This window comes from Pseudorasbora parva, chromosome 13 (genome assembly GCF_024679245.1).
Source record: "Pseudorasbora parva isolate DD20220531a chromosome 13, ASM2467924v1, whole genome shotgun sequence".
Lineage (NCBI taxonomy): Eukaryota > Metazoa > Chordata > Actinopteri > Cypriniformes > Gobionidae > Pseudorasbora > Pseudorasbora parva.
Window position 1 is genome coordinate 9,536,334 of NC_090184.1, and position 27,551 is coordinate 9,563,884.

General features: G+C 36.3%; 1 protein-coding gene across 12 annotated transcripts in view; it reads left to right on the forward strand.

The window, feature by feature from the left end:
- The window catches only part of prdm16 (PR domain containing 16), a 313,157-nt gene that overhangs the window by 162,395 nt on the left and 123,211 nt on the right, over positions 1–27,551 (forward strand). The window lies entirely within an intron of this gene.

A 27,551-nucleotide genomic window follows, 5' to 3' on the forward strand; every position in this document is an offset into this window, starting at 1 on the left:
TTTATAAATATAAAAACTCCAAAATTTTTAACACATTTTAATTGTGTATGTTACTGAGTTTCTTTGTATGAGCAGCGCTCATTTACAAGCATAACCTTGTTACCGTCAGTTTATTATACATTATACTATTATCCACTATAGATCGCCACTTACACTAAATTAATGTAGAATCATTTTTTGCATTTTGGTAATTCCCAAGTAATTTTTTGACGTTTTTATCAGGATATGGTCGGGCAAGTAAAATTCTCTTTCATTTGCCCCTTCAAAAAATCCACTTGTACCAGACAAGGTTTCACTGCAAACTGGTCGCAGCCAATTGCCGTATGAAACGTCAACGCGTAGCATTACGGCACCGTGTTCATGGGAAATGTAGGAAGTGCTGCCAGGGGAATAAATGAATATAGAGTCGGTGGGCAGGGCTTAACATAATGGCGGCGGAGTTGCGCTTGCGTGCTACTAGTAAACACAAAAGCTGCCGAACGGCGGTCTTTTGATTCAGCTTTGACCGCGACTCTGGAAGACTTGGAGTTAAGCTTTTCTCTGAGAAAAGAACAAAGAACGGCACTGAAGTCATTCTTAAGAAGGGAAGATGTGTTCAGAGTTTTGACCGACCGGATACGGCGAAAGTTTAATCTATCAACAAGCTCTGTTTCACCTTCGTTGCTCTGGTTGGTTGTAGCGCTATCCTATCGCGTACAGAGGGAGTTTGAAAGACAACCGTTTATCCCGCCCCTCAGATTGAGCTGTCAATGGTGAGTTTCCAGACCAAACATCTTGATGTGGGTCTGGCTTGTCAGGCTACCAGCAGTTAGATTTTGCCCTGCAACTCAGCCTGTTGATCACGCCTCTTGTGGTCTGATTGGTTAAAGGACTATCCAATTGCATACAGAGCCATTTGAAAAATGCTTGTTTATCACGCCTCTTGTGCAGTAGAAAATACAGAGCAGACTCCCCAGACGAATGTTCAATTTTAAATATAGTGAGGCAGACAACTTTGAGACATTAACCAGGACATTAAAGTTAGTTATTACCTGTTTGTGTTCAGTCAATAGCTGCGTGTGGTGTCCAAGTTTGTAAATAAAGACTAAACGGCAGCTTCTTATATATTTGTATAGCGATTTATTTATTCATCTCCCTCTTGCTGGTGTACCTTTGTATTGTGTGACGTAGTCCACGAGGCATGATTTCGACCTCTGTGCTAGCGCTGTCCAGTGGAAAAGCGGCTATAGACGGCTTAAAGGCTCTGTCTTTTCAAAGAAGCACAACGACGCTGAGGTTTCACGCTGCAGAGACAAACAAAAGTATAAACAAAACATTTCAGCTCTGCAGCATATTTCGAATGATTATGGCGTATACAATTTTGGACCTAAATGTGCGGCGCAGAGCTGAAGTGGTTAATAGGGGAAGGTGGCAGAAGAAGACTGTACATTCGCGAGATGAGCATATGCGCATTACTTTGAGATTGTCAGAGATAAGGAGGAGAAGAAGACGAAGTTCTACTGGATGTAAAATGCTTTTTAGTAATTTTGTCATTTTAGAATGTTGAGTTCTACTTCTGTTATTTTGGTGAAAGTAACTCAAAAGTAACACAGGAGTAATTTAATGCATTACAATTCTGAGACAGTAATATTACTTTTAAATAACAGTAACAAGTAAACCATAATGCATTGCAGTTTGGAAGTAACTTGCACAACACTGTTAACAAGCAACTAGTTAATAGTAACAAACTAAAATGTTAACGGTAAAACTTTAGTGTGGGGAACACATATTCGCTATTAACTATGACTTTTGCCTCAATAAACTCCTAATTTACTTCTTATTAATAGTTAGTAAGGTAGTTTTTGTAGCATTTAAGTTTAGGTATTGGGTAGGATTAAGGGATATAGAAAAGGGCATGCAGAATAAGCCATTAATATATGCTTCATAAGTTCTAATAAACAGCCAATATCCTAGTAATATGCATGCTAATAACCAACTAATTAATAGTTAATAACTGAACCTTAAAATAAAGTGTTATCATGTTAACAATATTTTTAATGAAACCTTAGAGATTTTTGTCCCCCTTAGAAAATGTTCATCCCAACAAAATTTGACGCTTCAGACAAAAAATTTTTTGAAACACTTTCCAATAGTCATATTAGTTAATGTTGACCTTTTATTAACATATTTCAATAATGCATTAACTAAGATGAATAAAGGCTTTAGAAGTATTTTTCATTGTTAGCTCATGTTAAATGATGTAGTAACTAATGTTAACAAATGAAATCTTGTTGTAAAGTGTTATCAAATGTTTATAAAGAAGAAATTGTAAAAATTGATATAAATCGAGCGACACATGAGAACAAAGCGCTTTGGTTCTTTCACATCAAGCGAGCACGTTTGAGCTTCTGTTTATCATATTTCATGTGCTCTGTGCGTTAATCTGTGTTTTTATGTGAATAAAAGCTCAATTTATATTGGTTTCTCATAAAAAAGTGATTGTGCTTTTTCAGAAGACTTGGTTTAAACCACTCGATTCATACAGATTTATGAACATTTCAAAGTGAAGTGTCAAACTTATGGTGAAATTGACTTTTAATGGAGGGACAGAAATCTCTTAGATTTCTTTAAACATAACTTATCTGAAGATGAAGATAGCCGAATGTCTTGAGGGTTTTAGAATATGATTGTGAGTGAGTGATTAAAAATATATATATATTTTTGGGTGAACTACGTTTTTGATATGGAATTGTAATATTAAGTCTTCCAGACTTCCATTATCATGTGTCATGACTCAAACGAATGGACGCAAACAGACATTGTTTTTTGATGATCAATTTACGTCTTTTCGGCTTCTCAAAGCGCACATACACATGTGTACATGAGACCACTGAAGTATGCAAAGGTTTTTTGCGAAGGCGGATACGAGACATTTTTTATCTGGCCTCTTATTCCCAAAGGCATCTCCTGTCATACTATCGCTCCTCTTTGACAAGAACAGAAAACAAATGTCTCTTTCTGCCACATCTGTGGGAATTGTCCTTTCCAGAGCAGAATGCTGTCATTATCCCTGATCTTCCCAGCGTTCACAGGACTAGAGCCTCGGATACAGTGTGAAAAGTAAAATGTGTGTGTGTGAGAGAGCGAGCGAGAGGGGTATGAGGGGCAGAAAGAGAGCGAGAGAGATTGTGAAAGAGAAAGATCAGTGATTGAGGATGGAATGATCCATTGTGGACAGAAGCTGGTCTGTGACGGCACAGCTCCGCTCGGCTGTGCTGGAATTCAAGTGGGAGAAAGTGAAGAGGGATGGAGAGCAAATAGAAGGCTGCTGAATGAGCAGTATATTAACTATTTAAAACGGCATCACTCTATTTTCTCTCTATGATGTCTGAAAGGGAACTGTCTGCGAACAAAGGCAGGATAAAGTGGCTGGCTTTGTCTTTACTCAAAGTCCTCTTCTATTTCTCTGAGTGGGTGTTCATTAATTCAGTTGTGTGAATGAAGTCTGAGCTGCACTCATATAATAACGTGCAACCGGGCTGCGGTTGACATGGAAACCTTTTCTAAAGAAGTTATAGGTTCGGGACAGTTGGGGTGCCCTTGAGGTAATGGTGGTCTGGGACCCTCTCATGCTCTTTTCATACTGGGGACGCATTTGTTTAGAGTTAAGAGCATGGACAGCCGTGTCCCCAGGTCCATTTCTGGCCCGCAACTATGTGTGCAGTGGTCCCAAAACTATTTGGACACTAAAGTCCTAAAATGTCACTGCATTATATTACGAAATATCAAACCAAATGGCATTTATTTTGAAGACAGATATAGCACACTTTTCCAGCAAAATCACAAGTATTTTGTTAGGTTTAAAGTGATAAAATGATTGAAAAATGTTACTCTTTGTGGTTGTCAAATGTTACATAGTTTTTTTTTTTTCTTATCTCTAGCTGTTAATTGGAATCAAATACACTGCTGAACAATAACCAATAATTTGCATTGTATAGTATTTTCCCTATATTTTTCTAATGACAATTTTATTTTTGGTTTATGGTTTACTCTTTTTTCTTATATATATATATACTATGCAGTGTTAATTGCCATAGTATTTATTACATTATATAAACTATATAATATTTGTTTGCCTTATTCTGTGATAATATATATATATATATATATATATATATATATATATATATATATATATATATATATATATATATATATATATATATATATATATATATATATATATATATATATATATATATATATATATATATATATATATATATATATATAACTTGCATATATATATGCAATATATAAACTATATAATATTTGTTTGCCTTATTCTGTGATAATATATATATATATATATATATATATATATATATATATATATATATATATATATATATATATATATATATATATATATATATATATATATATCACAGAATAAGGCAAAAAAAATTATATAGTTTATATAATGTAATAAATACTATGGCAATTAACACTGCATTTTACACTTTATTCAGTGCTTAAATTATAAATAATTAAATTGCTGGATTTATTAACATTTATTAAAGCTATTAAAGCTAATAAACTACAATGTGACCAGCACTGACCATACAACCTAAGTTCTCCCGGAAAATGCAATGACGTCACTAAACGACGATGTCACAGCTGTAAGATCATCGTTCACAAGTTTCTGCACGGCCCTAACTACAGCTTGTATTATTCTGTAATATATATTGCTATGCTGAGAGCAAAAATTATCGAGTTGATCAGTGATATTCTCTCACTGACGACGTAGTTGACTTTTCCATTAAATCGATTTCTGATTCTGACTGGTCTAACTCTCATTGTGTCTGTCTCTGTTTATCTCGGATTGTTTTAAATCAATGCCAGAACGCAAAAATCCCAAATTTTACTTTTTTTTTTTTTTTTTTTGTGGAACACGATTTCAGCAGGATCGGCTCAAATTAGGCACTAAAATTATTGTTATGATAATACCCCGAGATGACTTAAAGACACACATAAACCATATATAGTCGCAGTCATGTGTTTATTGTCTTGCCGTTCAAAGTAGTAGTATGCCAAATCCAGAAATCTTTAGGCACTTCAGTCTAGAGTATAGAGTACACTTTTGTTTACTTTATTTTCTTGACGTTTCATCAAAACATTTCTGCTTTTATTCAGCTATAGCGATAGCTTGATGCTTTTTCCATTTTATAGGATTTCCTAGAGCATCATAAGTCATTACTTCTATTTTGATTACTTTTCTTTTCTGTGAGAGAGTGCACTCCTAATTTGAGTATTAATAATAATAATTATAATAATAATTTGTTTTCGATTTATATAGCACTTTTCAAGGCACTCAAAGCGCTTTACATTGAAGGGGGTAATCTCCTCAAACCACCACCAGTGTGCAGCATCCACCTGGATGATGCGACGGCAGCCATATTGCGCCAGAACACTCACCACACACACCAGCTGATTGGTGGAAAGGAGACCGATTGATGAAGCCAATCAGGAGAGGGGGATTATTAGGAGGCCATGATGGACAGAGGGGCCAATGGACCAAATTTGGCCAGGATGCCGGGGTTACACACCTACTCTTTTTCAGAAGGACATCCTGAGATTTTTAACGACCGCAGAGTCCTTCGGACCTCGGTTTAACGTCTCATCTGAAGGACAGTGCTCTTTTGTCAGTACAGTGTCCCCATCGGTATACTGGAGTGTTAGGACCCACACAGACCACAGGGTGAGCGACCCCTGCTGGCCTCACTAACACCTCTACCAGCAGAAACCTGGTTTTCCCAGTTGGTCTCCCATCCAGGTACTGACCAGGCTCAGCCCTGCTTAGCTTCAGTGGGAAACCAGTCTTGGTCTACAGGGTGATATGGCTGCTGGCTAGTATGAACTGTATGAGAGTGTTTTACGCTCCATAATGTTCACATTCCCTCGATTTGGACACAAATAAAACGTCAGGTCATGTATATAATTTAAATCTATATTTATTAATATTGGCCCATTTAAACCTATATGTGAACACACTTTTACGTTTTGTTATATACCCATGATCGCATGACACTGAAGACTGAAATAATTACTGCTGAAATTCTCTGAAGCTTTGCCATTACCGGGATACATTTAAAATTGTAATAATATTTAACAATATTGCTGGTTTTTTTTAATCAATTAAATACAGTCTTGGTCAGCGTAGAAACTTAAAAAAAAAACAAAAAAAAAATATTGCTGACCTCAATCATATGCAACTATATAACTCACTATATTACTTTCGAAACATAAAACGCCATTTGCAACACATTTAAAGTCAGCATAAAACGGAAGTTGCGATATTCTTTTCTTCCGTATTGTGATACATATCCTGAAATGGCTTCTCGAACAAGAAAAATGTAGAAAGGAGCTTGATTTTGTCCATGGTGAAATCATTGGATCATTGGAAGTTTGTGGTTTGTTGTGATCTGTGACAGATTGTCCCGTCCACATGCCAGTAAAGGTCTCATCAGAGAAGAGATGCTGCAAGAGGGAGGGGAAGTTATTTTGTTTAAAGTTTGCTAGGGCACATGAATTAAAAATAATACAAATAAAAATGATGAAGAGCACGGATAAATAATTTATATTAAAAAAAAATAATACTACAATGTTCCATAAAACATGATTTCATGGGAACTTTAACTCTCTGTAATGCTAATATTTATGTTGACGGAGTAAGATAATGAGAAAGAACAGACAGAAAATCATGGCGAGAGGAGCAGGGCAGAGGAATGCTTTGAATGCCCAGGAGAGAGGCTCTGCCAGCCAGTCTGACACAGAGAGAGGCCACTTGTATGGAGGCCGTGCCCAACCATCTGAGGGTCATGTGAAAGCAAACCACCTCAAATCACCAAATCATCAATAGAAAGCAATCAAAAGAAATGGATTTGCCAGAGACAGACGAGGTGAAGGGAATGTTAGGCCTTTTAGGAAAATGTTGAAAGCCTAATGTTCAAATGCTCAAGTTCCTTCATTTCTTTTCCATTGCTCAGAAGAACCAAGTGAAATATTTGTTAATTAACAACTGTACACTCTTAAAAATAAAGGTTCCTTTTTTGGCTTTGGTGAGTCCATGAAGAACCTTTAACATCCATGGAACTTTTCAAAAGGTTTTTCATGGTTGAAAAAAAGTTCTTTAAATTATTCAGATGTTCTTCACACTAAGAAGACTTCAGTGTTCACTGAAATGTCCTTTGGGCAACCAAAAGAGTTATTTCATGGCATTGCTGTTCAAATCGAATTTCTTGAAATCCGTTTCAGTCTGACCACTGTGATTTCTCTTGTTTTATGTGACTTTCTCACACCACGTAATATGTACTGTAAACCTCAGATGTTCTCATAGGAAACAAGCTGAACATCTGCAGAAACAAGGTTGTGTTGTTGCAAAGTGCGGAACGAGCAGAAAATGACAATATAATGGAGTCATGGTTATGTTTTTAATGTCGACCTACCAGCACAACGTCATTGCCATAGAAGCCAATAAAGATATTCCTGAAAACGAAAGACCGGCATGGGACACACCGGTCAGATCTGAACAGTTGCAAAACACAATGTGGACAGTCAATAATTTTAGATCAGATTCTATTTATTGTCGGACAAATGATCGTATTTGGACTGATAGTGTGCCAGTGTGCGTTCCATAGTTTAGTGCTCTCTTGTCTGAAACACATATTTCCTCTATACACCTTCCACTTTATTGATTGATACGTATCTCCATAGTAGCATGTTTTTATTCTTGAGTAGTTTTAATGTAATTTGACTTAATGTTTTTAAATTCTAGTGTATTTCCTCATGGGTAGAGGAGTTTTACAGTTTTGATAGCATGGAAAAGCTGGTAAACAAGTTAGCATGTTGACCGAATCGAGTGTTTCAGGGCCCCTGAAATTTTTTTTTAACCCCTCAGACAGCAAACTTGCAGTCCCTATGACAACTTTAGCTAGTTTCTGATGTCACTACTTAACTGACCCCATTTCTTAGCATTGTTTGTATTAGCTGATAAATGGTGTTTTTGAATCACTCTTATCTCTTTGAATTCTGTTGTCGCTAGCATGCCGAACACTTCACCGTCTTGCAAAATCCCTTTCAAAAGCAGATCGAGCTGAAGTTCACAAACAGCTCGTTTCTCATCCCATTGTAGTGCCTGTCACCTCAGCCCATGGCTGCAGAAAAGAACCCAAATCCCTCGTTTGTTTTGGAGATCATGTGATAAATGCTACGGCGCTAGCGTTCAGGATGGCTGACCTGAGAGTGCACTGCGGAGGCCGGGCTGCAGCGCTGATCATGCGCTTTGAGAAGCCCTTTGTTTGCCAAAGAATCTCTAAAGCTTCCTAGTTATATTTGCAAAGAAATAATAATTGTTATGAGGACGTAACAGAGCACTGTTATAATTTGAAAATGAGGGTTATGATGCTATTTATCTTCTTTAAGTCAAAACGACCGCAAACAGAACTGATTAGATTATAATTGATTATTCTGTAATGATGAGCTATTAAGATCTACAGTACAGTATGATAAGTAGTATAAAAGGTGTTGCCACCTTTTCGTAATTCATATTTTTCATAATACATCAGTCTTGAGTTATAAACAGTTATAAAACGTGTATTACATAGTAACAATATAAATGACACAAATTTGCATTAAATCATTGCTTCATTAAACAAATGTATTAACCCTGTAAAACCTGACTTATAAAAAAATTGAATTTTTAAAAGGAAGTTTGTTGAACCTTTCAGCAAAACATTAAATAAAAAAATACATAACATTTTATATTTGATACATACACTGTAAAAAAAAAGGCAAATTTTGAACTTTTGCAGTACAATTGACTTGGAAGTTATTTCAACTTAAATTATGTTAAACTGACTTTTAAAAATGAGTTACATCTTGTATAACTAATAAAAACATAGGTTGTCATAACTTATTGAAAACATAATTTTTTCAGTGTATATTGAGAATATATAGCTCACACTTGATTACTTTGATACTCACATTTTACTGTGATATGTCTAAAATATATAAATTATGACAACAAAAAAGGCACACATGTATCACAACGTAAAGGGTGGAGATTTTAGATAAATACTAAAAGACTTACTTGCTAAAATGTATAAACTATCATATACAATTGTTTCACCTTAAAAAAAGGTATGTGTTATCTTGCAATTTTAAGTTTAGTCAACTTGAGTCAAAGGGAGAACTTGGATATTTGAGTTGACTGACCTTAACATTTTAAGGTAGCGCAAACACTCACTTTTTTTTAAGTTAAAACAACATTGTTTTTTACATTGTGTATTTTAGCATTCTATAGAGTGGAATGTGGTATTGACATACCAGAATGGTAATTATCTAGTTTTTAATTTTTAACTATTAATTATACCTTTTCTTACCGTGTCATATTATTTAGATCTGACTTTACAGCTTTAAATGTTCGATGACAGGTAAATTATTGACAGAAATGTGTAATTGTTGTCAGAAGGCGCTGTATGTATTTGTACTGTTTTACATTAGCTGTGTGTACGCAGAGCGGTGTGATGTGTCTGTTTTGTTGGACCGCACACATGAGCAGATAAAGCCCTCTTGAAGCTGAGTGTTGTTCTAGAGGAATCCAGATGTGTGTGGATGTGAGGGTGGAAGCTAACGTGACTCCATCTGCGGCACACATGGGGGAGATTGTGTAGTAGTGGGAACAATTCAGGGTCACTCGCAGCCTGAGCCCTTGATTTTTCACAGGTTCTCTGTTATCAATGAGCCAAGCTACACACACACACACACACACACACACACACACACACACACACACACACACACACACACACACACACACACACACACACACACACACACACACACACACACACACACACGAACACACACACACACACACACACACACACACACGCACACATACGATTAAAGCTTGTGTTTCAGTGTCACTGAAGTTTAAAAGAATGGTTAGTCAGTGTTAAATTATAATCACAAATTAGCAGTGTTTACTTCTAAAAGTACTACTACTACTACTACTACTACTACTACTACTACTACTACTACTACTAATAATAATAATAATAATAATAATAATAATAATGATAATAACAATAACAACAACAACAATAATAACAACAACAACAACAACAACAACAACAACAATAACAACAACAATAATAATAATAATAATAATAATAATAATAATAATAATAATAATAATAATAATAATAATAATAATAATAATAATAATAATAAGATGCAAATCAACTCTATCATACTGTATGACGTTTGATGTGCAAATTTTTAAGGCTTCTAAATTATCAACATGATCAAACTTGATGATTAATAAACTGTTGTACACAATCTACAAGTCTTCAGTCATATGATTGATAGTTTATACTTTTTCTAGTAAATAAAAGTCCTGTTATAAGCATAATTTTAAAAATCTCCCCCTAAGTCTTGCTGTGAAACCTATATATATATATATATATATATATATATATATATATATATATATATATATATATGATAATATTGTGAAATAATATTATAATAATAATATAGAATAATATTGTGAAAAATGTGTGAACAAAAACAATTTAAATTTAAAAACATCTTTCAGCGTCTTCAGTGTCACCTGATCCTTTGGAAATCATTCTAATATGATGATTTGGTGAAATTGGGAATTGGGAAACTATATATATATACTTTATCATATATATAGAGAAGGACCTGTATATATATATATGTAATGATAAAATTAAACTTTCCTATATTTTATATGAACATATATTTCATTGCACACCAACTGAAAATATCTAAATATATTTTATAAGAATAGCTTTATTATTGTTTAATAATATTATGAAGATGAACACTTACTGGAAGCAACTTAGGTGTATCTAATTATCCATATATATAAAAAAAAAATGTTTAGAGAAAACATGTTAAATTGTGATTATTAGATTATACCTTCAGATCGGAATAATTTACCTTTAAATGTAAAACCTTTGACTTGTATATAATTTTATATAATTAAAAATGGTTTGTTTGGCTGTTTTGAAACTTAATGCAATTGCTTAAGATGATCTATCTATGATTATATGTATTAATGCTAGGCAAAAAATCATATTTGTATCCTATTGTGGCCTTTATTACTATGTACTAACATTGTAATTAATCATTTGATACAATGCACTTATTGTGTACATACATATTTTTACATTGTGCTGACATTAAAAAAATACCTACATGTAATTACGTCTGTAATTAATTTCTGTAATTAATTTGTAATTCCACAGTTGGCACTTCCCTTACACCTAACCCTACCCTTAAACTGACCCATCCCACCACACCTGTCCCTAACTCTACCCGTATCCCACCTCAATATCAGCAAAAGTGCTTTACAATACAATTTGAACACAGTAAGTACATTGTGCTTATGTTTTGATGTAAGTATATAGTAATTAAGGTCACCTAATATAAAGTGGAGCCTTTTTTATTTTAATTTTATTTTTTACAATTATTAAACATGATAAATGACAAATTATTTCAATCATCTTTGTAATGCACAATAAAAGCTACAGAGCTTTACACTAAAAATTTAAATACAATCTTATTAAGACGTTAATGGGAGATATAGAGTGACAAATTATGCATTTTATATCTCCTGTACTGTTCAAGATCTCATTGATTTACATTACAAGCTATCAGAAGTTTACAGCCAAATGCCAGACACATTTCCCTTTATGAATTTGATCATGTCGATAGCAAAGTTTCACTCAGTGGAATGGTGCTTTTCACATAAATTCGCAAAACAATCCAGTTACCGAACAAAAGCAGCCCTTGTTCGGGGTAATAAAGCAACATAAAAACAAAGGACGTGTGGATGGAATTAGTCAATAAGAACACGGGGAGGTTTAAAGTTTGAGTTCCGCTAAGCTTTCACAATTTGCACTCTTTTTTTCAGATATGTTAATAAAACAGGGATTCACCCCCCTCCTCAGCATTTGGGCTTTGAGGATTTAATCTTTATTATGGAGCATTACCCCACTGCGCGCTCTCTGGTCCCGCCTGGCACCACAGAGCCGGTACACACACACACACACACAGACCTCACCCGCTCAAATGAACTGTTAAATAACTCCACCTAATCCTGAGCCCCTGAAACAATAGGTGCTTGGAACATCCATTTTCCATCCATCAATCAAGCGCTTAGGCTTTGGAGATTTATCATTAATTATACATGTAGAAAGCGGCAGGCATCTCGGGACAATCTTACCAGAATCCCGCAAAGAAGGTTTGAGCATGAGGGAATTGAGAAGGAAAAGATAATCTGAGACTACATCACCCTCTATCGCCCAGTCTCCCTCAGATGAACTGATGCTAACGGGTTCTTTGCATTAAAAATATAAATCCCACTTTATATTAGGTGGCCTTAAGTACTATGTACTTACATAAAAAAAACAAAATATTACAATGTACTTACTGTGTTCAAATTGTATTGCACACCCTTTTGCTGATACTGAGGTGGGATACGGGTAGAGTTAGGGACAGGTGTGGTGGGATGGGTCAGTTTAAGGGTAGGGTTAGGTGTAAGGGAAGTGCCAACAATGGATTTATTAATTTAATTACAGAAATTAATTACAGACGTAATTACACGCAGGCATTTTACAAAGTACAATGTAAAAATATGTATGTACACAATAAGTGCATTGTATCAAATGATTAATTACAATGTTAGTACATAGTAGTTAAGGCCACCTAATATAAAGTGGGTCCAAAAGCCATTTATTTTATTAATGTCTTTGGGTGGGTTATGTTTGGTGACTTTTCCAGTTTGATACTGTACTTTTCTGTTAGATAAACATTGTATTTAAGATCATTTCACACTAAATAAAGGTGTGTTTTAATAAATATAGCACATAATTAGCCTTTTGGGATTGACAGGATTGATTGATTATCGCGCTCAAATTGCTTCTTAAAAAGAGAAATAATTCAGAAATGTATAGAAAATCCACTATTAAATAATCAGTGGTGCTACAATGTCAACAGAAGTGACTTTTAGCGATTGTTTCCCAATTATAAACATAACAAGCACACTGTAAATGTATTAAAAGTGAGACACACTTGTCCTTGAACTGTTCACTTCTTTGAAATGATGATGCTGTCTATTCAAAAAAGTATTTGTAATAATCTCATCAAATCTCTTTAAAAAAGAGAGTGTCCTTGTTACATGTTACATGTACTTACCATCGTAATAACAGTAAATATGCATAATTACATGCAACTAACCGCAAATCAAACCCTAACCTTACAGTAATTACATGCTGTTCGTTAATATTACTAAGTACTTCAATAATTACACTGTAACATTGACACCTTATAATAAAGCGTAACCAAAGACAGCATAGAGAATACAAATATATATGAATTAAATATTGAGGGGACTTATACAGTTGAGGGAAGTTGGGATTTATCATAAAACGTATGTGGAAAGAAATTGAAAGCATAAACTGATAAACTAAAGTTAGTTTATTTTTTTTTAATGAGGTTTAGAAACATGTAAGAACTGACATCAGCTATCCATGTGCAATTATGCTTAAGGAAGGACGACCCAGATAAAGAAGAGGTCTTTATTTAATGAAATAAGGGCCCAGTTTATTTGGCCTCTAGGATGGAAGCATTCATTTATGCAAATGAACAGTTGCACCCTTTTTGTTAATTAGGACATAATGACCAGCGTCAGTAACACACTACGGCGTGAGGCGACATAACCTCGTGACTCTCGGGGTGCGAAAGGCCTTCATCATTGCCTTCATCGGCACAAACACAGATCGTTTAGTGTCGCAAACAGCAGGCTTCATTAAAGAAACCAACGCGGAGGAACAGGACGGTCTGAATATCCGCGAGTCATTAGGATAATTAAAGAGGAAAAGCAATTGAGTAAACAAGGTTGTTAGGCTGTCAGCCCTAATTAAGCCATTAAAGCGAGGAGGGGAGAGAGTGTCGCGTTAATTACCGACTGCTCGTCGAGAGGAGGGTTCGACACTGGAATTATCTGATTGAGAAACAATGATTATCCCAAGCAGGGGGCAGGGATGCTCGGGACCCCTTGGTGCTGTCCTGCACAATACGCTGGTCGTGCTCCTTTCAATTCATCCCCAATAATCCCTTCAGTCTGTGAAATAGCCCATTCACATTTTATACAGCTATGATGAAAAGAGAATAAAGACCATGAAGGGTTTTCAGACTCTGTCTGTGACTGCGGTTAAGTCGTGCACCATGGCATCATGTTCTGGTAAATAAGTACATCACTTACATATATATATATATACATACGTATATATTTATTTGATTTCCTCTGGAGCTTTATAGAATATCCGAACCTCTCTCTCTCTCTCTCTCTCTCTCTCTCTCTCTCTCTCTCTCTCTCTCTCTCTCTCTCTCTCTCTCTCTCTCTCTCTCTCTCTCTCTCTCTCTCTCTCTCTCTCTCTCTCTCTCTCTCTCTCACCCCCTAAATGGTACATATTAGCACCTTAAAAGGTACATATCAGTTATTTAAAAGTGCAAATTAGTACCTTAAAGGTACATTTTAGTACCTTTTCGCTTTCGTACCTTAGGGTACCGCCCCAGTGACAGCAATGTACCTTTTACTCTGACAGTGTAACATGGGTATGCCATAGGTATTACAGGGTGAAATATGAGGACATTACCCATGTCCCCACTTTTCAAAATGCTTATAAATCATACAGAATTAGTTTTTTTTTTTTTTTTTGAGAAAGTAAAAATGCAGAATGTTTCCTGTGATGGGTCGGTTTAGGGGCAGGGGTAGTATGGGGGATAGGAAATACGGTTTGTACAGTATAAAAAACATTACCCCATATGTGTAAAGTCCCCAAATTTCACATAAAACAAACATTCCTAGTAAGGCTATACTTGTGAGGGCACTTATACAGTAAAATATGAAAACAACTCACTAGTGAGGACATTTGACTGGTCCTCACTAGGCCAAAACATGTTTTTATTTAAATCTTTTGTTTTGCACATGTTTCTGGGATGGGTAGGTTAAGGGATAGGGATTGGGAAACATTAACCTGTTATAAAATCAATGGAAGTCTATGTAATGTCCTCACTAATATAGTGAAACATCAGGACACAAATTACAAGGAGAGGGTGAAATATGAGGACATTGGCCATGTCCCCACTTTTCTAAATGCTTATAAATCATACAGGATGAGTTTTTTTTAGAAGGTAAAAATGCAGAATGTTTCCTGTGATGGGTAGGTTTAGGGGCAGGGGCAGTGTAAGGGGATAGACAATACAGTTTGTACAGTATAAAAATATTACGCCTATGGAATGTCCCCATATTTCAATCAAGTAATGCATATCTGTACTAGACACAGAACACAAGCAGATGGGAAAAATGCAAATGCCCCCTTAATGCAGGCATTATCATATAAAATGTGCCATTACATGATGCGATGCAGAACATTAGTCAGGAAATCACAAAGACCCCGGTGCAATAATTCACAATATGGACAAAGCACCGCCATTTATTTTGATCGAAGCGCTCCTGTAATTCCACCTGTAAAGGCCGTTTTTATAGTACAAGAAAGGAGAAATGTTGTATTTGCAGGCTTATGCATTTTTAGCAAAGCTCTCCGTATTTTAAAACCTCTCACTAAATGCCTTTTCTCCATGTATGACAGGATTTTCCACGATTTGACGCACTCGCGTCTTAGTAAAAGTGCCTTAATTTACAAAAAAAGATGATTAGTTGGTAAATTTTCATCTTTGATCACAATAATGCTTTCTCGGAGTTATCAGCCCCACGTAAGCTGCTTTACCACCCATTCCCTTTTGTCATTACGCGTGATTTGATTTAAGATCTTGCCCATAATGGCAATATCGGCTTGACAAACATGACTTCTTAGCAGGTGATTTGCGTCAAGTATTTTCTGAACCGGCACATAAATGAATTAGCAATAAAATGGACTTAGAGCCCTAATAGCAGGGGTGCCCATTATTGCAGCACTAATCACTAAAGAGATGCCATTCAATTGCCTCGAGAAGGCGCGTTTTTCGGCGGATTTCATAAAGTAACACGTTTGTAATGGAAGGCGCGCTGCTTGAGCCGAAGCGCGGGAAGCTTTTCTGTACATGTGAGTTTTGATTACCGCTGGCAACAGGCTCTTAGCTCGCGCTGGAGGCAGTGGCCGAGCTGAAAGGGTCCCAGCATGCGCACGCTGCCTCTGAAATTACGGCGGCCGAGAAAGTGCTCCTCTGCATTTATAGTGCATTTAATCAGCGGCCGACTTTTTGATAGTCAAACAATAGTTAATTACAGTAGCACCTGCCTGAGAGGTCGGGGTGGATCGTTGTTAATGAGGGCCGCGCGGCGCCTGCATCTTTTTCTGGAATATATAAAACTCCAGGGATGCGCCGCATGGCTTCCTCAGCCCGCCACTTCCACGCGTCGCTCACTGCGAGATGATTGACGGCAGAGACGGGGGAGAGAATGGAGAAATGGACTTTGATTCCATCTCTTGTGTTTGGAGAAATTATATATCTTTGCTCTCAACTTCAGAGAGAGAGAGAGAAAGAGAGTGGGGGTTGAAGGGGAGGACGGCTTGCTTCCAGAAGTTGGTTTAATGTTCATTTTCTCTTCATCTGTGGCCTATTTCCTCAATTTCTAAAGAGGATTGCGTGTTTAATATTATGAAATGTAATTCAGTTTATTTCAAGGTCAATATGTGTGAGACCAATCAAGTCCAGTTACAGTGCAATTAAAATGCTTTCGTGTATTAGCTTCAAACGCCTGGTTCGAAATGAGATCCATGTAATGAATATACACCACCTTTCAAAAGTTTTTTTTTTTTTTTAAATTAATACTTTTTTAACAATGATAGATGAAATTGATTACACTATATATATATATATATATATATATATATATATATATATATATATATATATATATATATATATATATATATATATATATATATATATATATATATATATATAGTGTCTATATATACACTATATATATAGTGCTATCATTACAGTCGCCAAATCATCATATTAGAATGATTTCCGAAGGATCATGTGACACTGAAGATGTTGAAAGATGTTTTTAAATTTTACAAAAATGTTCACACATTTTGTACAATATTAATGTACACTTTATTTTAAGATGTACATGTTACAGTGCAATTATATATTTTAGTACTGAGAAATATTAATTAATAACATGCATTTACCATTGGTTAGTTTTGTGTAATTTTGCATAATTTAATGCTATCATTACAGTAGATACATATTTATTATATATGACATATAACATATGCATATGTTATATGTATGTAATAACTATGTAACTAATGGATTACTGTACTAATAAGCATTTTTTTGTTCTTTGTTTCCAGTCCAAATATCTAAAAAAAAATCCTACATTAAGAAGCATTTACTAGACAAGCAAAAGTAATTGTCTTGTTTAAAAAAAATAAAAAATCTGGCAATGAAGTCAGCAAAATAATCTTGTCTTGTTTTTTTTTTTATTTTTTTTTTTTTTACATAATTATTATTATTATTAATTAGTTATTTTCCCCCAAAGCAAGAACATATTTTTTTACTTGTCTATTAAATGCTCGTTGTTTTAATCATTTTTTAGATGTTTGGACTAGAAACAAGACAAAAATACTAGTATTTTCTAAACTTTCTGTATTGTATTGTATTTTATTTTAATATTTTTTCTTCTTCTTCTTTTTTTCTATTTTTTTTACCATAACGTTATTTTTACCACAACATAAAATAATAATAATAATTAAAAAAATAAAAATAAATAATAATAATAAAAATAATAATAATATTTTTTTATATATATATATATATATATATATATATATATATATATATATATATATATATATATATATATATATATATATATATATATATATATATATATATATATATATATAAAATATATATATATAAATATAAATATATATTTATATATATAAAATAAAATAAAATAAAATGACAGACCACACAAACTTTTGAACAGGAGTATAGATGTTTTCATCATAAGAAATATTCACTAACATTTCCTCTTTTTCGTGTCATGATCTCTTGAAAATTATCATAAGCTCCTTTCGTAGACAGTATAGTTAGTGATAAAAAATGACCCATTCTCCCCTTTCTGCTGCCTATAGTCCCCCCTGGGCTGAGGAAAATGAAGAGAAAATGGCTATTAAAGGCCAATTTGATAGTGCGCACATCATGTCGTCCATGCTGAAGCAAGATGCGCTCGACGGAGCGTGCTCGGCTGGACACCAGATCAAAGTGTATTAAAGATGACCTCTGTGTCAAACGCGCTGATCAGAAAGATGGTTAAACAACTGGCAAACGCACATGCGCGCACATTAGCCCTACTCCCGTTCTTAAACCAACTTGCGCTGAAATCTTACGCACAGGTTGTTTACTCTTGCTCAGAAAACCTGAGAACGTTGCCTGCTGCTACATATACGTTCGCATGTTTGTGTTGGAGTGAGATATTAGCCATTCTTTCCTCTGTCGGTGTACTCTGACCTCTCTCATTCATTCGTGTTTCATTTGTTTGACCCTGACCCCCCTTTTCCAGGCCCCCATGCAGTGCTGTAATCTATTTTTCTCTTCCCTATTGGTAAGCATATTTGCCATAGCCAATCAGGTTGATTGATCATCAGCAAGGCCGCAGGTTTGGCAATCAGCTGGGCTGTCCCGGCTGCCGCAATTTCCCAACAGACATGCAGAGCTTGACAGCACAATAAACTGGCTATTCATCAAAGTGTCCCGCTCTTGGACATCAGATCTGCCCTGGGGCGGACTCTCGTACCCCATAAACTGCCGTGCGCCGCTCTGAGGGCCAGGGGCGAAGCGTGCGAGTGTGCTCACCTCTTATACAACAGGGCGTGTGTGTTTGTTTGGGCGAACACATATAATGTATCATGTATCGGAAAGAAAAGAAAATCATTGCGTTTTTACGTACAAAATGTTCCATGTCAAAAAGAAAGTCCTAAAAACAATGATGCCATTGAAGGATTTGAGGTTCCCCATTTTTTTTTCTCTTAGAACATTATAAGAACCTTTTTTCACGCTAAAAACATTTCGTCCAATGGGTGTTGAAGGTTCTTCATGGAGCTGTAGATGCCTTTATTTTTAGGGCTGTGGGTTCGGAACGACATGAGGTGAACTAAATGTTCACGTGTGTTAAAATGCAAATGCAGGTGTAGCTTTTCTTCTACATGAAGTCCTTCAATGATACCTTCAATGATACCTCCATTCCAGCAAATGATTCAACCCTCAAAGCAATATTGACTGAATGGGACAGAAGATGAATGATGGTTATAATGTGATATCCACAAACAAAGAGGTCATGATAATAAAACATTTATCAGACCTCTATTACTTACACACACACACACACACACACACACACACACACACACACGCACACACACACACGCACATGCGCAAAAAGACACGATGAAATGTTCAATACAAACAGGGCTGTAGGGAAGGGCAGCAGTCAGTAAGGAAAGTGCTTCTCAAAGCATTGTTCGAAAATGGCCCATGCGAAGGGGAGGGGAAGGAAAGTGTGTGAAAAGAAGATATAGAAGGTGAAAGCTCAAAAAATAAGAGGGGTTTTCAGAGCTTTTCGAGTGCGTCCTGAGAGTTAAAGAATGCCCCTGCTCGGTTGTGTTTTACTGCGCACGGGTCAGAAGTGATGATTAAAGAGATATTCATGGACATTCAGCTCTCCCTTTGGCTCACTCTCTGGCATATCGTGGTTATTTAGAAGCTGTGTCGTCCCGGGTGCTCGGAGAAAACATGAATCTGCCAGACCTTGTACACTTAGAGGCCGACAAAAGTGCCTCCAATGACCTGGTCAGCAAACCCAGTCAAATGTAGCCGTTCCTCTTCAGCTGGAGACTAATGAGATCTTAAAGCACACCAGCCATGAGCACGAGTCCGCTCTGATCCGCGGCAATGCATCGCAAATCTGAGCAGTTAAGAAAGGTCAGCACGTTAAGTAATAAAGATAGGTACCTATTAGAGATTTAAATATATATTTCAAATAAAAGCTGTCATTTTGAACCATCATCAAATAACCCTTAAAAAATTCTAATAATGCATATTGTTGTAGAAACTGAGACATATAGACATATACAGCACAACTGAATCAGAAATTATTCTTGAGGAACACAAGAATATTAGAATGATTTCTGAAAGATCATGTTACAGTTATTTATACATGTAACAGTTATATATAAATTGTGATGATATTTTATCTTTTTTTTTTTGGAAGGGGGGGGGGGGGGGGTCAGCTTTAAAAATCTAAAAACTCTCTTTAGGTGGCCTTAACTACTATGTGCTAACATTTAAACTAATAATTTGACACAATACACATATTTTTACATTGTACTTACATTAAAAAATACCTGCATGTAATTAATTTCTGTAGTTACATTTGTAATTCCACAGTTGGCACTTCCCTTACACCTAACCCTACCCTTAAACTGACCCATCCCACCACACCTGTCCCTAACTCTACCGTATCCCACCTCAATATCAGCAAAGGTGTATACAATATGAACACAGTAAGTACATTGTAAGTACTCAGTAGTCGACAGCACAATATAAAATGGGACCAAATATATATGTGTTGTAGATAAACAGGTGTTTTGTTTGAGAATTAGTACATTTCCATTTAAGAAAACAAAAACAAAGCGGCGTTAAAACAATGGACTGGAAATGAATGGCAGATAATCTCATCATGCCCGTCTCGGTCGGCTCTGTTTACCAGTCAGGATGCTTCTGACTCTGAGGACATACTTGTCTGCCATTTCCTCGTTTAGTAGCGAAGGGCACGTTATATGAGCAATCAGGATATAGGGGTTATCCTGGATGACCTGCCTATTGAGTCCCATTCCTCATGTGAGTGCTCTGAAGTGCACAACAGGGGGTGTCAGAGGGAAGAACATGCCATTAAAACAGTATTGCACATAATATTGCTTTATAGATGTTTCTTCACTAATATTCTGCACTAATGATTTCAACCACAGTGTTTAGAGAAACTGGCAAACAACAGTATGTTGAATGCATTGTTTGTTAGTAATGCAATACATACATATTAAGGTGTACTTTGACCTATACATCTTTTTTATGTATGAAAGTTTTAAGAAGACTTTATGTCCTAAAAATAATTTGATAAGTATATTGGTAAGTTTTATAAAAAAATATTTCATAAAAAAGTTTATTCAGTAAGCTAGTCTGCACTAATTATTTGAATCGTGATGGATGGCGAAAATGGGAACAAAACACGATTGCATTTTTCTTTTTTTTTCTTTCTTTTTTTCCGTTTCGTTTTGTTTCATTGCGTTGCGTTTTGTTGCGTTTCGTTTCGCTTTGTTTTGAATCACAATGTTTGTTTTTGTTTTGTTTTTAAATCACTTTTTTTTCTTTGCTCTCTTTTGTTTTGAATTATTTTGCTTTTCGCAATATTAAATCATTCATAGGGTGCGATTTGAGATATATATAGACAAGTACATTTGGTCAATTTCTCATATTCATATTTTAAAAATCAGCATTGCTACTTTTGCACTTATTGTTTTGTTTGTTTGGTTTCATATATTATGTAGTGTGTAATGTAATAGATCCATGATACATTTTATGTTTTGAAAAATATATATATATATATTGGCAAGTACATTGGTAAGTTTCCCATATTCTGCGGTATTTCATAAAAAAATTCAAGAAATGACATGCAGAGCAAAACATAAGTCTATTTCCTCCCCAATGTGCAACATCAAATAGGCAACATTTTGAATAATAGTCTATATAACAAGCAAAGTCACACTGCAAAAAATGCTCTTCTTACTCAGTAATTTTGTCTTGTTTCTAGTCTAAATATCTAAAAATTCTTAAAGCAAGCATTTACTAGATAAGTAAAACAAAAACAAAATATATTTTTTCTTGTTTTGTTGAAAACAAAATAAAATTAAGTAAGTCTTTGCTTAAAACAGGCAAAATTATTTACCAATGGGGTGAGGAAAATAATCTTGTTTCTGATTGAAATCTTGTTTCTTGTTTCCGTTTTAAACAGAAATAAGATTTTTTTTCCCCCACCCCATTGGTAAATAATTTTAATTTAAATAGGAGTAAAAACTCACTTAATTTTGATATTTTTCCCCAAAAAACAAGAATAAATATCTTATGTCCTTTTACTTATCTAGTAAATGTATCTTTATTTAAGAATATTTAGATATTTGGACTTGACACAAGACAAAAAATACTAACTAAGAAGAGCATTTTTTGACAGTGTATATTCTGAAGCTTTATAAACAGATCATAGTGTGAACGGTTTTTGGTAGCTGATCTGGGGTCAGGACCCAGCAGGTTGACATGCTGAAGAATCTCTGCGTTCACAGCACTCGGGGCCATTCTCTCTCAACTTCCTGTGGTCTCACCGGGAGGAAAGGTCTGTTTGTGTTGCTACGGAGACGTGGTGAAAGGCACTGGGACCTCCCTCCTGTCTCCTCTCCTCCAGAGCCGCATATTGTTTAAAAAAAAAAAAAAAAAAACTGTTTCCTCGCTCGTTGAGAAAAAAAGGAAAGCGAAGCTGCCGTGTTTCAAACAATCGCAGGAGGCTACAATTAGTTTGTGTATTATGATAAGGCGTGGCAAGGCAAGACGGGGAAGGCGAGCTCTCGTCCCAAGCCCCCTCAACAGTTTACTTTGCATTAGCCAGCAACAACAGTATAAACAAATGTCACAGTGGAGGGCGGACGAAAACCCTAAGCCCCCTTGTTCGCTCCGGCCTCCATCACTGCTGTTTACTTGCATCCGCGGAGGTGAAAAACCATCGTGCAGTCTGGTTGTGAAACCCCACTTTCTTGTTTGTATCAAATGCGATACCTTTTGCACTCTCTTACAGTTAGGCACAGTTTCTGCCACTTCAGCTGAATGCTCCGAATGTTCAGCTGGGTTTATTTGTGAATTTCATTGAGTTTGGGGACTTGATGCTTTGCATTTTTGTGCTGTATTTGTATGTGTGTGTGTGTGTGTGTGTGTGTGTGTGTGCTATAACAGCCAGCAGTCCTGCTGCAGGAAATCCTGCTGTGCACAGGCGCCCTCTATTGCCAAAGCCCAGTGTGTGTGTGCTGGACTCGTCATGGGGACTGCTCCACTATGTCTTGTGCGGCATAAAACAAGCACTATCCTAAAGTAATGTGCCATAAAAACCAAATATGCAGTTCTGCAGCGCACGTCTGCATAAGGTAAACAAAGCACATCTCCATTCCTCTCTCGGTGCAACGCACTGCTGTGCATCATATTTTCTTGTCGAATATCTGTGATGTTTTATGGACTGTACCCTAACACATTCAGATACCAAATCTAACAACTACAATAGATCAGCAAACCATATCTGGAAGAAAGACCAGAAAAAAGAGGATGTATCGGATAAAAGTTACGCTCAGAATCTGTTTAGACAACTGCTGAATGTTTGGCTTTCCCCCGCAGCGCCCTGAAAACGATACAGTGAATGTGGCTCTTACAAATTAGCCCCCCTTAGCTCCCATTCAACACTTTCTGATCTCAATGAAGCCATCTGACGACTCAGACAGCCTGTGTCCCTTCAAGAGATGCTCGTCTTCTTCTCTTCACTTTATAGTAATATTCCTCAATAAAGAACAGAAGAGCGTTGAGGGCGTTTCTCCACAAATTCCTGTTTATATTTTTTAAACGTATGTCCATTTATTTTCAATAGTAATATAAAACATATCGTGGTTTGCGGCAGAATATGAAATATTAATAACTGTATAATTCAAATCGAATAATCCTCATATAGTCCTTAATTTATAACATGTGCTCACCAGGGGTGCGTTTCCCAAAAGCATCGTTAGCCTGAACGCAAGTTCCGTCGTTATTAACATACTTCAACCAGTCGTTGATTCCCGAAACCATCATTCCAACGAGCATTCGCAAACAGCGTCACAAACTTGCGTGGTTGCAACGACGGATCTCGACCTGTGGTTAGAAGCGTAGTTACTTGTTTGCATGGCGTGGACTTCATAAATCCTTATCCCGAGCAAAATAAGCAAGCTGATATTTAGTACATTCTATATATTTAATTTCGAATACATACAAATGTTTTTTAGTTTGTTAAAGGTGCACTATGCAACTTTCCGTCCACTGGAGGGCGCCTATTCAAAACAAATGCGTAGTTTGATGACGCAAAGTGTGAGCGCAGTATCTTGGGAGATGTGGTCTTCACATCACAGCCGGTGGAAAATAGGACTCAGGCAGAAATCATGTTCATGCATGCGGTTATTAACGTTACTGTAGTGTAAAGCAGAGCAGGAGCGAGTGTTGTGGACCTGAGCACAGCTGCTGGAGCGATTGTTAAACAAATACCCGCCTCGCGAATACCGGGACTTATTATAACGGGACGGGACACAGTCGCCGGGCGCCCGCACTGATCCGCTCTTCTGGTTATGATTATGAGGTAATGCAGCTCTGTTTATCATATTAGATACATTTAGGTGTGTTTAAAACGATGTTATGACATTACTCCGTGCGTTCACTTGTTCACACTGCTAAGAGTAAAGCGCTCCTGCCAAATAAAAGCCAAAACCAAGGGTAGCGCAGATATGACGCAATTGACAGACGACTCGCTCAAACGCAATGCTGAAACATCCCTGTCCCTAGTTAAAATAGCAATTTTCTCACAATTTACAAATAGTTGGAAACATCTGGGATTGTAGGTACTCAACTGAACAAAATATATAACACTGTCAAAGTGTTTTTTGAATATTTTACTGCAAAAATACTACATAGTGCACCTTTAATAGATTTAAAGCACCTTTAGAGTGCGCACATGCAAACGTGCTCTAGTACGTAAGAACGAGCCTATGATTGAATCTGGAAATACAGCAAAATAACTGAGAAAAATAAGAATTAGTCCTCGGGTGCCATGTCCATAATTTATAGCAAAAAATCTAGCATTAATTAAATCTCAAAATAATTAATTAAAAGCAGCTATTACTCATGGTTACTGGTTGAATGACGGATTTGCGACAGTACGGTTTTGGAAAACAGTCATGACTCGCTAGTTGATTCTTCAGCGATGTATCATACTGTGGTAGTTAAGCAGTGAGTAACGCAAGCCTTTACCTTCAAGCCTTTTTCCACCACTAAATAAACAATAAAATAAAAATTAATAATTGTGACTTTTATCTCAGAATTCTGACGAGTTAGTCAGAATTCTGAGATATAAACTCGCAATTGCGTGATATAAAGTCACACTTTAAAAAAAAATGTCTGTCACACTTGCGAGTTATGAAGTCAGAATTTCTAGGCCAGAATTGTGGCTTTATATCACACAATTGTAAGAAAAAAAGTCAGAATTCTGAGATAAAAAGTTGCTTAAAATTTATTTTAAAAAGTTGAAAAATTACTCTTTTTTGATTTATTTATTTTTATTTTGTGGAAGAATCGTGCTTCCATAGTTTTATTTTATATTATAATATATATATATATATATATAAATGTCACTGTTTAAATCAGTAAATGCTGAAGATCTTGTCCAAAAATGTATGCACCTCAACATCACAACATTTATTTCCATCAAGAGGTGTGTCGGTTTTTGGTCAAGATCTTGTGTTGGTGGTGCAAGAGTCCAGCATTGTGTAAAGTCTCCTCCAGCACATCCAGAAGACTTCCAATACGTTTTAGGTCTGGAGCCAGTTCATGTGTGAAAATGATTCTTCATGCTCACTCCTAAACCGTTCTCTCACAATTTCAGCCTGATTAATCTTGACATTGGAATATGGCCATGATGTGTCTTTCTACATGGCTTCTTTAAGAAATGAAAAGCTACACACTCCATCATTTGGGGTTAGAAGAACTGTTGCCAAACATTTAACATCCTAGAAATACAAAAATCACTGCGATAATGATTCAATCATAGACTCTCAAGCATTTGCCTATTTAAATCCAAATGTTGTTTTTTGTTTAAATTTTTGGAGGCCAGTTTGTTTTTTACCCTAATTTACAGCAATTAGTCCAGTAATTTATTTTGGTTTAATCTTAGTTTTTATTCCTTGTGACATTTGCTGCAAATATTTATGTCTAAAAAGCTGTGATGAAATGGCTGGTTGTACTGATACCTTCACACTCAGCCTCTATAAGTGAAGGTTACAAATACTCTTAAACGAAAGAGGAAATTGAGAGTTTAAATCGTTGCAGGATTTTTTCCCCCATCTCTGTCTGTCCAGGACTAGTATTATATTGCGAGATGCAGGTCTGTTTCGGCGCGAGGGAGATTGAGAGGCGTGAGAAAGCCATGTGAATTTCTGCCCCCTCGCATAAAAGAACCTCTCTTTTATCAGCTCTCGCCTCAACAGCAAACCCGCTGATATTTCACCGTTTCTCCACGGCACACGCTGTCCCTGCCAAATCCTCTTTATTTCCCAGTCTTTTCCCTTGTCTACACGTGTAGCTACAAAAGTCGCTTTCGACTTCCCGCGTTCTCCAAATACTTTACCTGAGTTTGTTGTGTCTAATATCTCGAATCAAGTGATACTTGTTCATGTTCAACAACGTTGTCATGATATCGTAGTGCTGTGAGCCGCAGTCCAAATTTGTGGTTGATTCAAGATGGTTCTTCTTAGTTTGGGGAAGGAGGATGTGTACGGGGCAGAAAGAGGGAGTACGTTTTGAGCAGGGGGTCACTGAAGGTTTTGTTAACCCCTTAACCACAATAACGTCTGTCTGCAAACTAGTGAATTGATTCCAATTCAAACTGCAGGCAGAGTCATTTGGTTTGTGGTCTGGAAGGAGAGAGCACACACACACACACACACACACACACACACACACACACACACACACACACACACACACACACACACACACACACACACACACACACACACACACACACACACACACACACACACACACACACACACACACACACACATACACACACACACACACACACACACACACACACACACACGTTCAGTGACTGGAGAACTGTTGCATAGGGCTGCATGTTTGCATCTGACACAGGAATGCATTATTTATACTAGCATGATGTTATTGCGGCCGCTCGAACACGTGTAACTCATTCAGACGCCAGTAAAATTAGATATGTGAGAATGTTGCGATGAGCCTGACAGATATTACCGAGATTTACAGTACATGTGCTTCTGAGAGAACAGTAGCAGACGGCAGCGTTAAATGAACTGATACATCTGTGTTAGATATATTTGCGTATCCCAGCAGCCCCTGCAGCTGCCGGGACTCTGATAGAGTGATAGACGGAAATCAGACACAGTTAAATAAGCTGTAGCACACTGAGCACATTGACAGGACTGTCAATTTTTCTTACGTTCACATACTGAAATCTGGTGCCATGACCCGGATCTGGTGCCGTTCTATATTACAGATATTAAACGTTAAATGGCAGAAATGTT